Here is a 13623-nt window from a genome sequence, read left to right on the forward strand (position 1 = left end):
ACAGTCACCCTTCTTACAGGTGGGAAGCATAAGAGAGGTTAGACATTGCATCAAAGATCACTCAGCCACAATAATAAATGTTAACACCAGCCCCCAGCCCTATCCCCCAACCCTGCCTGTCCACATCCGCGTCCCCCACCCCTTCCTAGTACAAATGCTCTGCCAAGTCCAGTTAAAGTGAACTGAGTTATGAAGAATGGAGGCAGCTGGTCCCAGATGGAGTAAACGCTACACGTACTCATTCACTCACCATTAAATTGAGTCACTGCTTGTGCCGTCCCGGCATGGCACCTCTGGGCACCTCTATGCCCTCCACGGTCTCCCAGGCCAGTAGGAAGGACGGACAACAGGACAAGGCAGGAAGTGAGAAGCCCAAATGGTGGGAGACCAGAGAAGAGCTCTTAACTCAGCCTGACACGGGGAATAGGCAGGGAAACTGTCTTGGGGAGGTGACACTTAGGGTGAGTCTTCAAGGACTTCGCTGGGCTCAGAAGGGGGACATCAGAGGAAAAAGGGGTAAGAAAAAGCAGAAGAGTGAGTGAGTGCAGAGACTCGGAGAAGGGAGACAGCCTGGCACACTTAGTTCCAGAAGCTACTTAGTGTGACTGGTTAGTGGAGTGAGGGTGGAGACAGCGACAAGGTCTGGGGTGGGGCGGGGACAGTCCCGACAGACCTTGGAAGTCCATCAAGGGAGTTTGGACTTTCTGTGGGTGCAGCGCCTCGGGTTTGGGAGAGAAGAAACAAGATTGGCTTGGAAAATTCTCTCCGGCTCTTGATTGCTGGGGAAAGGACAGGGACACCAGGGGGACAACCGGAAGGTGACTGTCACGAGTCAGCCTAAGTGACCTCTAGTGCCGCTTCCTGGTGGTGCTGCCGTGGTTTGGGGTACGGTGAGGAGGAAGCAAGAGACCAGAAAAACCCAAACCCCACTTCATTCATTCATTCATTCATTCATTCATTCATTCCTGAGAAAGAGAGCGTGTCCGTGCACATGCATGGGAGAAGGGCAGAGGGGGAGAGATTCTTAAGCAGACTTCCTGCTCACTGCAAAGCCCACCGCAGGGCTCGATCCCACAACCCTGGGATCATGACCCAAGACAAAATCAAGCATTGGACACTAAACCGGCTGAGCCACACAGGTGTCCCCAGACCACATTTTATTTTATTTTATTTCATTTCATTTCATTTCATTTCATTTCATTTCATTTCATTTCATTTATGTATTTATGTATTTATTTATTTAATTTTTAAATGTTTATTCATTTTTTGAGAGACACAGAGAGACTGAGTGCGAGAGGGAGGGGCAGAGAGAGAGGGAGACACAGAATCCGAAGCCGGCTCCAGGCTCCGAGCCGTCAGCACAGAGCCCGACGCGGGGCTCGAACCCACAAACTGCGAGGTCATGACCTGAGCCGAAGTCGGCCGCTTCACCTAGGGAGCCACCCTCCCCCCTGCCAACCACATTTTATATCCAAATGCAGAAGTGATGCAAAACAAATGTGCTGCATTTGGGAGAAAAATGAAACAGAACTCTTCTTTTAGCCTGGGCACATTTGAAATACCAATAGCTCAGGAAAAAAAACTACACGGTTCCAAACAGAAGCATGGGTGCTGTTTAAGAGCAGGTGAGGCAAAGGGACAAGGGAGAAGGGACATGAGGGAAACAAGGGCTCTGACGGGGAAGGAGGTCATCGCTGCCGTTTCCTGGAAATTTGCTCACCCAAGGGGCGCCCACGCCAGCACACGACACGTTAGTGCTAACGTGGCACGAAGTCAGATACCTGACGTCCACTCCCAGCTCGAGCCTTGGCCGTGACGCTTGTATCCGTTACCCACTGCCATGAGAGCGCCGTGTCACAAACAGCCTGAAGGCTTCAGAGGCGTAGGACCAGCGCCCACGGTTCATGACTATGGAGCCAGCCAGGTGACTGGTGACTCCGTCGATTTGTTCTGGGCTCAATCGCACGTCTGGAAGCTGCCGGCCTCCCCCCAAGCCAGGCTGGGTTCCCACAGGATGACACAGCTCTACTCCACATGCCTCCCCTTCTCCGGGAGGCCAGCCTGGGTATCTCCCTCTCCTGATGATGACAGAGGCAAAGATGTCAGGTGGAAACACAAAAGCCCTGGGCTGAGAACTAGCACACCGTTGCTTCTACCTCGATCTGTTGGCCAAACCCGAAACCAGGGTGTGAAGACGCCGCACGTCTACGGGCAGGGGGCAGGCACGCAGGGCGGGGCGAGGAACTGGGGCTATGTCTGCAGTCTCCGCAGCAGGTGCTTACCTGAGACACGAACATTGATGAAATGAGGATTTTAAGGGCACCCCTCCCCAGGGAGGTGCTGGTAAACGTTATCCGGCTTTGTGACCCTTGTCGTGCGTGTGAAGTACTTTACAGAGCCCAGGACTTGGTAAGGAGGGTCAAAGCGACTATTTTTATTGCCACAGAGACACTGCTGTAGGAGGTCACAGAATTCTACTGATGCCAGCCTCCCTCCTCCCACCACCCAATCCCATGGACGTGCCTCATTTCTCCAGTGCGTTGATGGGGGTGATGGGAACTAACCACTCCCGGCTCACAACCCCTCCCGGATTCCTCAGGGTCTCCACTCCCCGTGAACTCCCCGTCGGTTCCTGGTCCTTTTCCATGCCATCCCAACCTGCGTTTCTTTCCTTTTCTTTTCTTTTCTTTTCTTTTCTTTTCTTTCTTTCTTTCTTTCTTCCTTTTCTTTCTTTCTTTTCTTTCTTTCTTTCCTTTCCTTTCTTTCCTTTCCTTTCTTTCTTTTCTTTTCTTTTCTCTTCTTTCTTTTCGTTCTTTCTTTCTTTCTTTCTTTCTTTCTTCTTTCTTTTTTAATGTTTATTTATTTTTGAGAGACAGAGCACAAGCAGGGGAGGGGCAGAGAGGGAGACACAGAATCCAAAGCAGGCTCCAGGCTCTGAGCTGTCGGTACAGAGCCCAACGCGGGGCTCGAACCCACAAACCAGGAGATCATGACCTGAGCCAAAGTTGCACGCTTAACCAACTGAGCCACCCAGGCGCCTCTTTAAACTTTTTTTTAAGTTTATTTATTTACTTATTTTGAGAGAGAGTGAGTGAGTAGGGGAGGGTCAGAGAGAGAGGGAGAAAGAGAATCCCAAGTGGGCTCTGAGCAGTCAGCACAGAGCCCAACACGGGGCTCCAACCCGAGACCTGGAGATCACGATCTGAGTGGAAGTCAGACGCTTCACCGACTGTGCCCCCCCAGCCTGCTGTTTGAATTTCATTTCTCAGTTTTCTGCCATTTGTACCCAGTGGCTCAGTCACACCAGATCACTACCCATTCCCTGCCTCACTGGCCAGGATCCACACCCCATGTCAGTCACTAGCAGCAGCTGCTAGGCTGCTGTACGACATCCTCACTCTGGGACCCAGACCCCTTCCCAGGCGCTGCTGGTCACAGTGGCGGTGGGGAAAGGAAGCACAGTGAGCCCATTCCCATAAGGGACACACATCACTTCTGCACACATTTGAGTGTTCAGGGTCAACACAGCATCTTTCCGGGAGAGGGGCGGCAGACCTAACAGCCCACCTTCACTTCAAACTCCCAAACTCTGGGGCGCCTGGGTGGCTCAGTCAGTCGAGCGTCTGACTTCGGCTCAGTCCGTGGGTTCAAGCCCCACGTCGGGCTCTGTGCTGACCGCTCAGAGCCTGGAGCCTGCTTCCGATTCTGTGTCTCCCTCTCTCTCTGCCCCTCCCCCACTCGTGTACTCTCCTTCTCTCAAAAATAAACAAACATTAAAAAAATTAAAAAAAAAACCCAAATCCCTGGCACTCTTTATTTAGAAAATACTCTTAAATAGATTAAAAAATCTATTGCCAAGCTTTTTCAAGTTTACAGATATATGAGAATTTTTATAAGTGACAGGTTCACAGGGCTTCCAACATTAATTAACAATAGAACTCTTTCCATATACCAGTTTAAAAAAAGAATATTCAAAGAGTGAGCCTGGGTTTTGTTTGTTTGGTCTTTTGAAAACAGTTACTGTCTCACTTATAATTAAAATTCCTTTTATATAGAAGAAACCTTTTTTTTAGAAATAAATCCACTTGGAAAGGAGATCCATTTCTTGTTGCAAAAACAAAATAAAGTCAACAAATTTGAAAACACCTACACTAGTAAAAGCAACAAAATATGCAACGTATCTTTAAGAACCAGAGTGAACACATATGGTGTCTGTCTTTCTCTGTCTGACTTATTTCACTTAGCGTCACACTCTCCAGTTCCATCCACGTTGCTACAAAAGGCCAGATTTCATTCTTTCTCATTGCCCGGCCATAGCACTGCTAGGAATTTACCCAAGGGACCCAGGAATGCTGATGCATAGGGGCACTTGGACCCCAATGTTTATAGCAGCACTTTTAAGGCTTTCAACATAATTCTTCATCTTGTAAAGATACAATGTGAGATGCTCTTTTTACAAAACTCATTATATCGACAGTATCTTTCAAATCAAGACACTTGGAATGATTCTGTAGCTTAATATAAAAAATCAGAGTTTTTTTTTGTAAAATTAAACATATCAGTAATATAGCTTGCTTGCCCAAGATATAAGAGAAGAGTTTCATGTATGATGCTGCTTTTATAAACATACCCCAGAATCCTTTGCATATTCTAGTCTAAATGGATACTGTGTCCGTGCCTACACTCTTTTCCCATAAAAATACTGTTTTGACTTAATAATGAAGTGTTGAAAAATATATATTCTTCGGTACATTTTTCCCTTAGAATTTCACCAAAAAACAATCATTTTTTTAGATACACTTTGTTGCTGCCACAGGATGTAAGAATCTAGCAAACCTGCTAATTTGAGACATATTAGACTCGGTGTCGTCATCCAACCATAAGCAAACCACCCACGTGAGGAGTTTCTTCTAGTCAATCTCCGTTTTGGATCTTCAGCAACATTTTATCTCGTTCACTAAACAGTGTCTGCTGACAGATGAGTTCACTGCTATCCTGTGGTTTTCGCTATATTATTTGAATCATTTTTACTATGACCAACAATATGTGTCTTTTTGTTTTCGCATATTGAAAGAAAGAAAGATAGAAAGAGGCTTCCCCCATAAAGATGGTCGTATTCTTTTTCCTGATCTGGGTCCTGCCCATTCGGATGTGTTCATTTTGTGAGTAATTAATGAGCCATGCGTTCGTCGTATTTGCTTGTTTCTATATGTGTATTACACCTCGATGCAAAGTGTTTAAGGAGATTTCTCAAATGTGCTGTCAAAATGAATACCATTTTGTAATGTTCCAGATTGAGCGACACATGATCTTAGACACCGCTGCAGAAATTTACAGATGGGTCTTAGTTCTTAAACTAACTGGGATCATTCCGTACTCTTAAAGCTAACATTTCAAGGAACGATATTCACTGAGGGGTGAATTTGCCAGGACTGTGTTCAGCTACAAGTAACACAAAACCTGACCCCCCAAAACACCCCTGGTTGAACAGATTAGAGGGTTGCTTTTTCTCACCTCACAGAAAGATGACAGTTCCTGGCACTGTCTCAGCAGCTCAAAGATGTCAGGACGAGTCTCCACCACCGTCTTGCCCTTTCTCTCATGATGACAATACAGCGGCCACATCACTGGTCGGCACATCTGCATTCCAGAAGGAGGAGGAAGCCATAAGGGGGAGGGGTACTGCCTATGTGAGAAAAAGAGAGTTCTCCAAAAATCCTTAGAAGAGGTCTCACTATTTCTCTTTAGCTAGATTTCTGCCCCAGTGCTCATCCTTAGTAGCACGGAGAGGGGGAAATGGAGCTTTTTCGCTGGGCACATGGGTATTCCTACAAGAGGAGAGGCAGTGGGAGGGGTCTCCAGGAAAGGCCTGGCGTAGTTAGTTACCGACCATGGATGTCAACCTGTGCTTCAGACGGTCTCTGTGGCCTCTTGAGCACTTTGGCTGGTTCCTTATGGGATGTGGCTTGGCCGCCAAAGTCCCTTGCAGCGGGGCTGATGGGAACCAGTAACAGGAGGATGTGCAGGCCACGGGGAGCCCACAGCAGCCTTTGTGCGAGTGCGGAGAAGGTGTTCCATCCAGGCGGACACAGCCCCACATGTGGCAGGAAGAACTGGCCAGAGGGGTACAGGTGGGATTTCAGGCCCCAGTCGCCTCCTGCTTGGGTGCCTCTGTGCAGTGCACAACCTGCACAACTATATATGGCCGCCTCTAGTGCAAGACGTGTCGGTTCTGCCATTTTCTGTTGGGACAGCTCTCTTTGCAGAATCCACAGCTTCTCGCAGGACTCTCTTTAGGTGGGTTACCCATTTGCTAGTGTTCCTTACCGGTTAACCCCTGGGTAATATATTCTGTATAAAAACTAAACAAAGTTCTAGTTTTTCTTCTTCCCCCGTCCCGCCAGTGGATCATCTTGCACACTTTGCTTTAACCCCCCTGTACTGTATAGGGGGGGTACCAGCTCTCGTGAAAGCTACATTCCAGCGGGGCAAGATGGACAGCAAACAGAAAAATGGGTACAATGATTTCAGGTAGGCATCATTGCCTTGGGGGGACTACATGGTGCCATGTGATTTGCAGCGACCACGGGCAGAAGGTGGAGAAAGCTTTCTGTGGAATGTCACCGAGGCCCTCCCTGAGGACGTTGTATTTGAGCAGAGACCTGCGTGACAAGAAGGATCTACCTTGGAAGTGTTCTCCTGGCAGGGGGAATAGGATGGATGTGCAAAGGCCCTGAGGCATGACTAAGCTTAGCATTCTGGAGGAACGGAAAGAAGAATAGTGAGGCCGGAGGGACACAGGCGAAGGGAAGGCGGCAGTAGGAGGTGAAGCCGCAAAGTAGGGGGGAGCCTGGTCGTTGTGTGTCCTCTGGGTCATCATTAGGACTCTGGGTATCATCTCACGTGAAACGAGACGCCATCGGACATGGGAGTGGCAAAGCCTACCCCTTCCCAAACACTGGGAAGTCTTGAAGCTCCTTGGGAAAGAGGGCCATGCCTGGCCTTGTGTCCCCAGATCTCTGCATGCTGCTGGCACATAGATGGCTGAGCGCATGGCTGACTGGCCTTCAGGCATCTCAGGCTGCACCTCAGCACGTGCCTGTATCATCTCTTGTCCAACGTCAATGGCACCTTCTCCTTACCCAGGCTTCAGGACACAATCCCAAGAACGTTCGTCACCCCTGTCTGTATTCTCAGGCCATGGTCCCCTTGTCCACACCTGCAGGAGGGGCACGCTCTACGGGAACCTTGGCTCCAGGCCAGGCTGGAAACAGGCAGAAAATGGGGGGCTTCATCTCCCTTATTCTAGATTCTACTCTTCTTTTAATGCAACCCCGGGGTGTGACACGAGGAGAGTAACATTAATTGAGCACCTACTATGTGCCGGCGGGTTATGTACATGATCGAAGCTACTCCTAATAGCTTCGTGGGGGAGGTGTCCCCACTTATACATGAGGACTCTGGAGCTCAGGCAGCCGAGACATTTAAACTGTCACCAGTTGTTTGGCAATAGAGCTGAGTTCTGTAGGCTCTCAAGAACCCACCTCTTCCAGAAGCCTGGGCTGGTTCCAGATACTGGCTGTTCCCACGCCTGCTCCCCAGAGGGGCCTGCACTGTGCCCCTGACGGTCTCCCTGGCTCTGTTTCTGCCGGGCAATCACCCATTCTCTGGTTCTTTGACGAACCTCCCAAATGCCCCCTTCACGTCCTGTCCCTGCTTCCTTCCCCAACTCTGTTATCTCAGCCCCACCCTGGCAAAGGAAAGCAATGTGGCCCCAGAAACCCTTGGCAGAGAGAGAGAGACAGAGAGAGAGAGAGAGACACAGAGAGAGAGAATGAGGGAACAGGCTCTAATCCGGCCTGGTTCGTGAATCCTCACCAACCTCTCTGTGCCTCAGTTTCCCCAGAGGGTTGGAATCAGTCAGCCAGTCCCCATGTGGGGCTTAGCATGCCTTTGGGAACGTGGTGCCAGCTAAGGGTCCTGTCTCTGGATCAAGGCACGGTGCAAAGAACCCCCCGGTGGGCCTAGGGGAGCTGCCATGGGCACCCCTGCCGGCTCAGGGGGTCAGACCCATGGATGCTGCAGGGGGGGCGGGAGCCAAGGGTGCGGATCAGACAGGAGTGAAGACGTGCAGAAGGAGTGAAGGAGCGAAGCCGGGAAGCTGGGGAAACCTAGGTCAACCGCTGTTGCAATCGCGTTCCCCAGAAAAGTTCATCCAGCCAAGGCCGCCTTTAATGTAACAGACACAATCAAGGGAGGGCAGCAGGGGGCTGAGGCTAAAAGTTCCAAAGGTTTATCAGCCTCGGGGCCTTCGGGGGAAGAGGGAACAAAGACAAAGCAAGCAACAAAAGCCTCTCCATCATGCTTGTCACCGGGACAGTGTGACAACATCATCTAATTTGCTGTTCGGTTCACAAACGAGTCCTGGCAGGTGTTCAGCTCTTCAAAATTTAGGAAACACCTTCCCACCCGTTATCTCAAGAGATACGTCCAACAGGGGCGCCTGGGTGGCTCAGTCGGTGAAGCGTCCGGCTTCGGCTCAGGTCATGATCTCGTGGTCCGTGGGTTGGAGCCCCGAGTCGGGCTCTGTGCTGACAGCTCGGAGCCCGGAGCCTGCTTCGGATTCTGTGTCTCCCTCTCTCTCTGCTGCTCCCCTGCTCACACTATGTCTCTGTCAAAAATAAAATAAACATTAAAAACATAAAGAAATACGTCCATCGGAGCTGCGAGGGGAGTATCCTCACTCCCATTTTGCAGATGAGCAAGTCGAAGCTCGCACTGGTGACAGCACTTGGCCAAGCGGAGCAGAGGCGAAGGCTGAAGTCAGAATATACTGGAGCGCTGGCTTCAAAGACACCACAGATGGAGGGGTGAGCAAGGAAAAAGGGGGGGCCCACAGAGACGGCGCAACTGGACTGGCCAGCCTGGAGCCAGAGCCCAGAGACGCTTGCCCAGGGCCTCCTCAAGGACAAAATTCCCCAGAAGAGTCATTCTGGTGAGCAACGTGGTCTCCATCCTGCAACAACGTAACATACCGCGTGCATCCTCGTGCTGGTCCGTTTGCCATGAGTCAATTCAGAGGACTTAGGAATTACAAGAAAAATTCTCTCCAAGGGAATCTGTTCCTTCCCAACCTGCATTCCAATATCTACCCTAAGATCAGCTCAGACCAGAGCTCCAAGCAGCCACTAGGAGCTGGTCGGAAGCCAGTGCCAAGATGCACCGATAGCCCATCTTTAGGTGTGAAGGGACCGATTCAGCCCAGTTCAGCCAACTCTTCCAGAACATTCCTGCTGGACTCGCAGAGCTTCATCATAGAGACCTCTCATCCCATCTCATAACCGTGGTGGCACGTCGGCCTACAGTCATGCTATGCTATGACGCTACCCATCATAAACCCGGGTTTCTCGGCCACGGCACGACCGACGTTCTTCATGATGGGCTCTTTCCTGTGCACGGTAAGGTCTCTCTACCGGTCTCTACCCACTAAAGCCCGTGGCGCCCAATCCCCCCATCTGTGACCACCCCGTGCGTCTCAAAGACACTGCCTGATGTCCCCTAGGGGGCGCGCTCACCCCAGATCGAGAACCAGGGCACTGAAGTGCCTCTCGGCCCCAACATTATCTGGTTCTCAGAGTTTAGGCAGGACACACGGAACGACTCCAGGTCCCTGAAGGGCTCGGATGCGTTTCTGTGCCATCTGCTGGCAACCCTCCCATCAGCGATGCAAATACATCTGGAAGATGGGTGCCCAGAGGCTCCGCCTGGGGAAACGGCTGGACAAGAGAGAAGGTTAAGACTTGCATGTGTGCTTCGTAGAAGAGTCACATGTTAGGCCAGAAACCAAGGCGAGAAGGGTCCTGAGTGAAAAAACTGCAGGCTCCTCTACGCCAGCATGTCCCAAACGGGGACAATTCTGCCTCCCCGGGGACATGTGGCCATGTCTGGAGACATTTTGGGTGGTCACACCTGACGTGCTACTGGAACCTAGTGAGTAGAGGGCACCTGGGTGGCTCGGTCGGTTAGGCATCTGACTCTTGGCTTCGGCTCGGGTCATGATCTCACGGTTCGTGAGTTCGAGCCCCGCGTCGGGCTCTGTCGGGTTGACAGTGTGGAGCCTGCGTGGGATTCTCTCTCTCCCTCTCCCTCTCTGCCGCTCCCCTGCTGGCTCTGTCTCTCTCTCAAAATAAATACATACACTTAATAAATAATAAATAAATAAATAATAAATAATAAAAGAAAACTCTTAAGTCTGGGACTGTTTGGAACATCCACTGTCCACGTCACCAGCGACCCCAAAATCTCAGTGGCTGAATACAACGATCACCGGATCTGCGCCGGGTTCAGCGGGCTGGGAGTTCAGGCAGCGGTCAGCCAGCGGGGGTCTTCTGCTCTATGTGGTGCTGGTCGGGGCCATTCACTCGGATGCCCTCAGACCCTGTCTGGGCTGGGCCGGAAGGGTCATCTGCATGTCTGGAGCCTCCGTCCTAGGACCTCTCTCTCCACTGGTTGGCTTGGGCTTCCTGACAACATGGTGGTCCCAGGGAGTCTCACATGGTAGCTGGTTTCCAAGAAGGAACGTTCTAGCATGTGAAAGCAGAAGCTGCCAGTGTCAAGGCTTGCCCTCGGGAGTTTACACAGCACCACTTTTGCCTCCATGTTAAGACAAGTCACAAGGGAATCCCTCACTCAGGAGGAGAGGCAGCCTCCACTTCCGGATGAGAGGACCAGGAAAGACTTTGACGCCATATTGAATTCACCACAGGGACTGGTCCCGACGCAGGCCCTGCTTGAAGAACCCAGATTGTTATGCTCCAGGCACATGGGGTAGCACCCCACCCTAGGCTACTACCTTGATGAGTGTGATTATTCACACAGCGCACGAGCCAGATGATGGCTAAGCAATAAAGGATGGGCTTATTGAACACACTTACGCTAAGGACAAAATTGACAGAGAATGTCAGCCCAACTTAAGAGAATATCATCTCTTTATTTGTAAAGTGTGTTAATAACTGTGCTAGTTACACCCCTGTTGGTTGCCAAGGGACTTAGGACACTTTGGGTTTCATAAACAAAGGATTGTAAGGCTGTCAGAGAACCTCATGGAATCCAACATCATGTGGAACAACCAGACCATAGGAGGGACTTGTTGCCTTTCGCTCAGTTACATTATCGGTCTCAGCCTGAGGGGCAGAGGCACCGAGGACCTTCCCGTGTGTTGGGGGAAAACCCTAGAGAAGGGGGTTGTTGAGAACCAGAGGAGGGATAGACTCTGTCCTAGCCAGCTTCGGCTGCCGTCACAGAGCACCACAGATCTGGGGGCTTAAACAACAGGTATTCATTGTCTCACTGCTCTGTGGGCTGGAAGTCCAAGCCCTGGGGTCAACGGTGTCGGTTCTTTCTGAGGGCCGTGAGGAACACGGTTACTCAAGATCCCTCCCCTTGGCTTGTAGATGGCCATCTTCTTGCTGTATGTTCACACCGCGTTCTCCCCCTGAGCACATCTGTGTTCTGATCTCCTCTTCTTATAGGGACACCACTCGCATTGGATTAGGGCCCGTCCTAATGACCTCATATTAACTTAATTAGCTCTTTTAAGATGCTGTCTCAAAAAGTTACATTCTGGGCACTGGAGGGGGAGTTGGGCCTTCAACATGTGACGGGGTGGGGGACACACGGTTCGGCCCCTAACACACCTCCCCCAACTAAAATTTGGTATGGATGTTGAATGATGACATGACACGTACACACAGGGGGCATAGAAAGGTTACCACTCACACAATGAGACTTTCTGGGGTGAGCAGGCTCCCAAGATGGTCCAGAAGTGGCTTGAGAAAGCAAGACTGAAGGCTGGGCTTGGGGTTTTGACGGTGGTTGGTGGGTGAGCTGGGTGAGGGTTCCCAGGCAAACCAATGGGCTTTTTCATCAACTCGCCCGGAAGGGGGCAGAAGGGCGAGGGCGGGGTGAGGCTTAATGGCCACCAGCAGCCAAACATCAGGGTTGCTGGAGGCGGGAGTGGGCAGGGGGATGGGCTAAATGCACGAGGGACATTAAGGAGGGCACTTTTGGGGACGAGCACTGGGTGTTATATGTAAGAGATGAATCACTGGGTTCTATTCCTGAGGGCAAGACTGCACAGTATGTTAACTAACTTGAATATAAATAAAAAGGAGAAAAAAACCCCTATGGATATCAGGCTACGGCAAAATAATAATAATAATAATAATAATAATAATATTGTAGAAGTCACAAAAAAATGGAGTCAGGCTCTATTACAAGAGCCTGCTGTCAATCCTCTACATCTGCCCAATCATTTATAAAACCCATTCCTTCTCATTTCCCCATTTCCTCAGCCCTAAAGTGCTGAGATCCAGAGATCTCTGAGCTGAGGGATGAAGAGGTTCATGGGCAGGTGCCTCGAAGCCTAAACTTTGCTCCGAGCTGTAGAGAACGGTGCTTGTAGAAGAGCCTGGGGGGCTGGAGCCATGGTGGGGAGACAGACAGAGTTTGGAGGACCCAGCTGGCCCTTGAAAACAAGAAACCCTCATGCCCTCCTTTCCCTCTCCGTTCAGAATGATTTCTACCTTCTGGAATAATCTGCTCAGGATCAGACAGAAAATCCTCATGGCTAGGATGACAGCTGCACACTGTGAAGTCAGAGCAAGGAGCCAAAAGCCCTTAAATCAAACCAAAGGGGGATCCACCCAAATGTCATCTCCTCCATGAAGCCTGCCCCCCCCCCCCGTGTCCCCCTTCCAATCCCTTGCTCTGCGGCTTGTGACCTTGCCCAGGGCCGTCTCCTGTTAGTGCCTGCTCCTGGTCAGACCTTGTCTCCTGGATCCTGGGATCAAGGTTGTATTTTATGCACCTGTGAGTCCCCGATTCCTACCCGTCCCTGTCCTTTCCCACCAGCCTGCCTTTCATGTCCTGACCCCCCCGGGGCACACCGGCATCTATGCATCTGTCCTCATTCCACGCTCCCTTCTTCTGCAAGACATCGCACATGCTGTTCCCCTTTCTGGAACCGTGTTCCGCACGGCACCCCCCTGCTTTCACTTGGCACCTCCTCATCCGCTCTTGGCCCAAGTGTCCGTTCCTCAGGAAACCCCTCCTAACCTCCCCTCGCTGCCCCTGGCGAGAGCAAATCCCCATACGGTCAATACTAACTCTTGAACTTCCCCTTCGGAACCCCATATTGTGGGGTGGCTACAGCCCCCTCAAAGGAGGACAGAGTGATGTTGCTCCTAACGATGGAGCTCAGTAAATAGCTGGAACGACTGAGCAAGTGAATGGATGGATGAATGCAAGGACCCGTGGGTGTTTCTCTTTCTCTTCCAGCCCCGAGCAAGCCTGAGCTCGGAGGGGAAGGGAGCCTGGGGTGGTGGGCGCAGAGGTGTGCCTTGTTTTCTGAGCCCAGTTCTGTCATTTACTTGCTTTGGGCAAGTTGCATCCCTTTCTGCAAGAGGAGGTGTTTGGCTGGATGAGCTAGCTTTAAAGCTCTTTCGTGACAGCGGAGGGTCCGCTGTACTGTCTTAAACACAAACCTCCCCTTTGTCACCCAAAGCCCCGGAGTAGTTACAGAAATGCCTGACCCTGGAGACGCCACTGCGATTAAGAAGTGGT

The sequence above is a fragment of the Acinonyx jubatus genome, chromosome B3 (genome assembly GCF_027475565.1).
Source record: "Acinonyx jubatus isolate Ajub_Pintada_27869175 chromosome B3, VMU_Ajub_asm_v1.0, whole genome shotgun sequence".
NCBI classification, from domain to species: Eukaryota; Metazoa; Chordata; class Mammalia; order Carnivora; family Felidae; genus Acinonyx; species Acinonyx jubatus.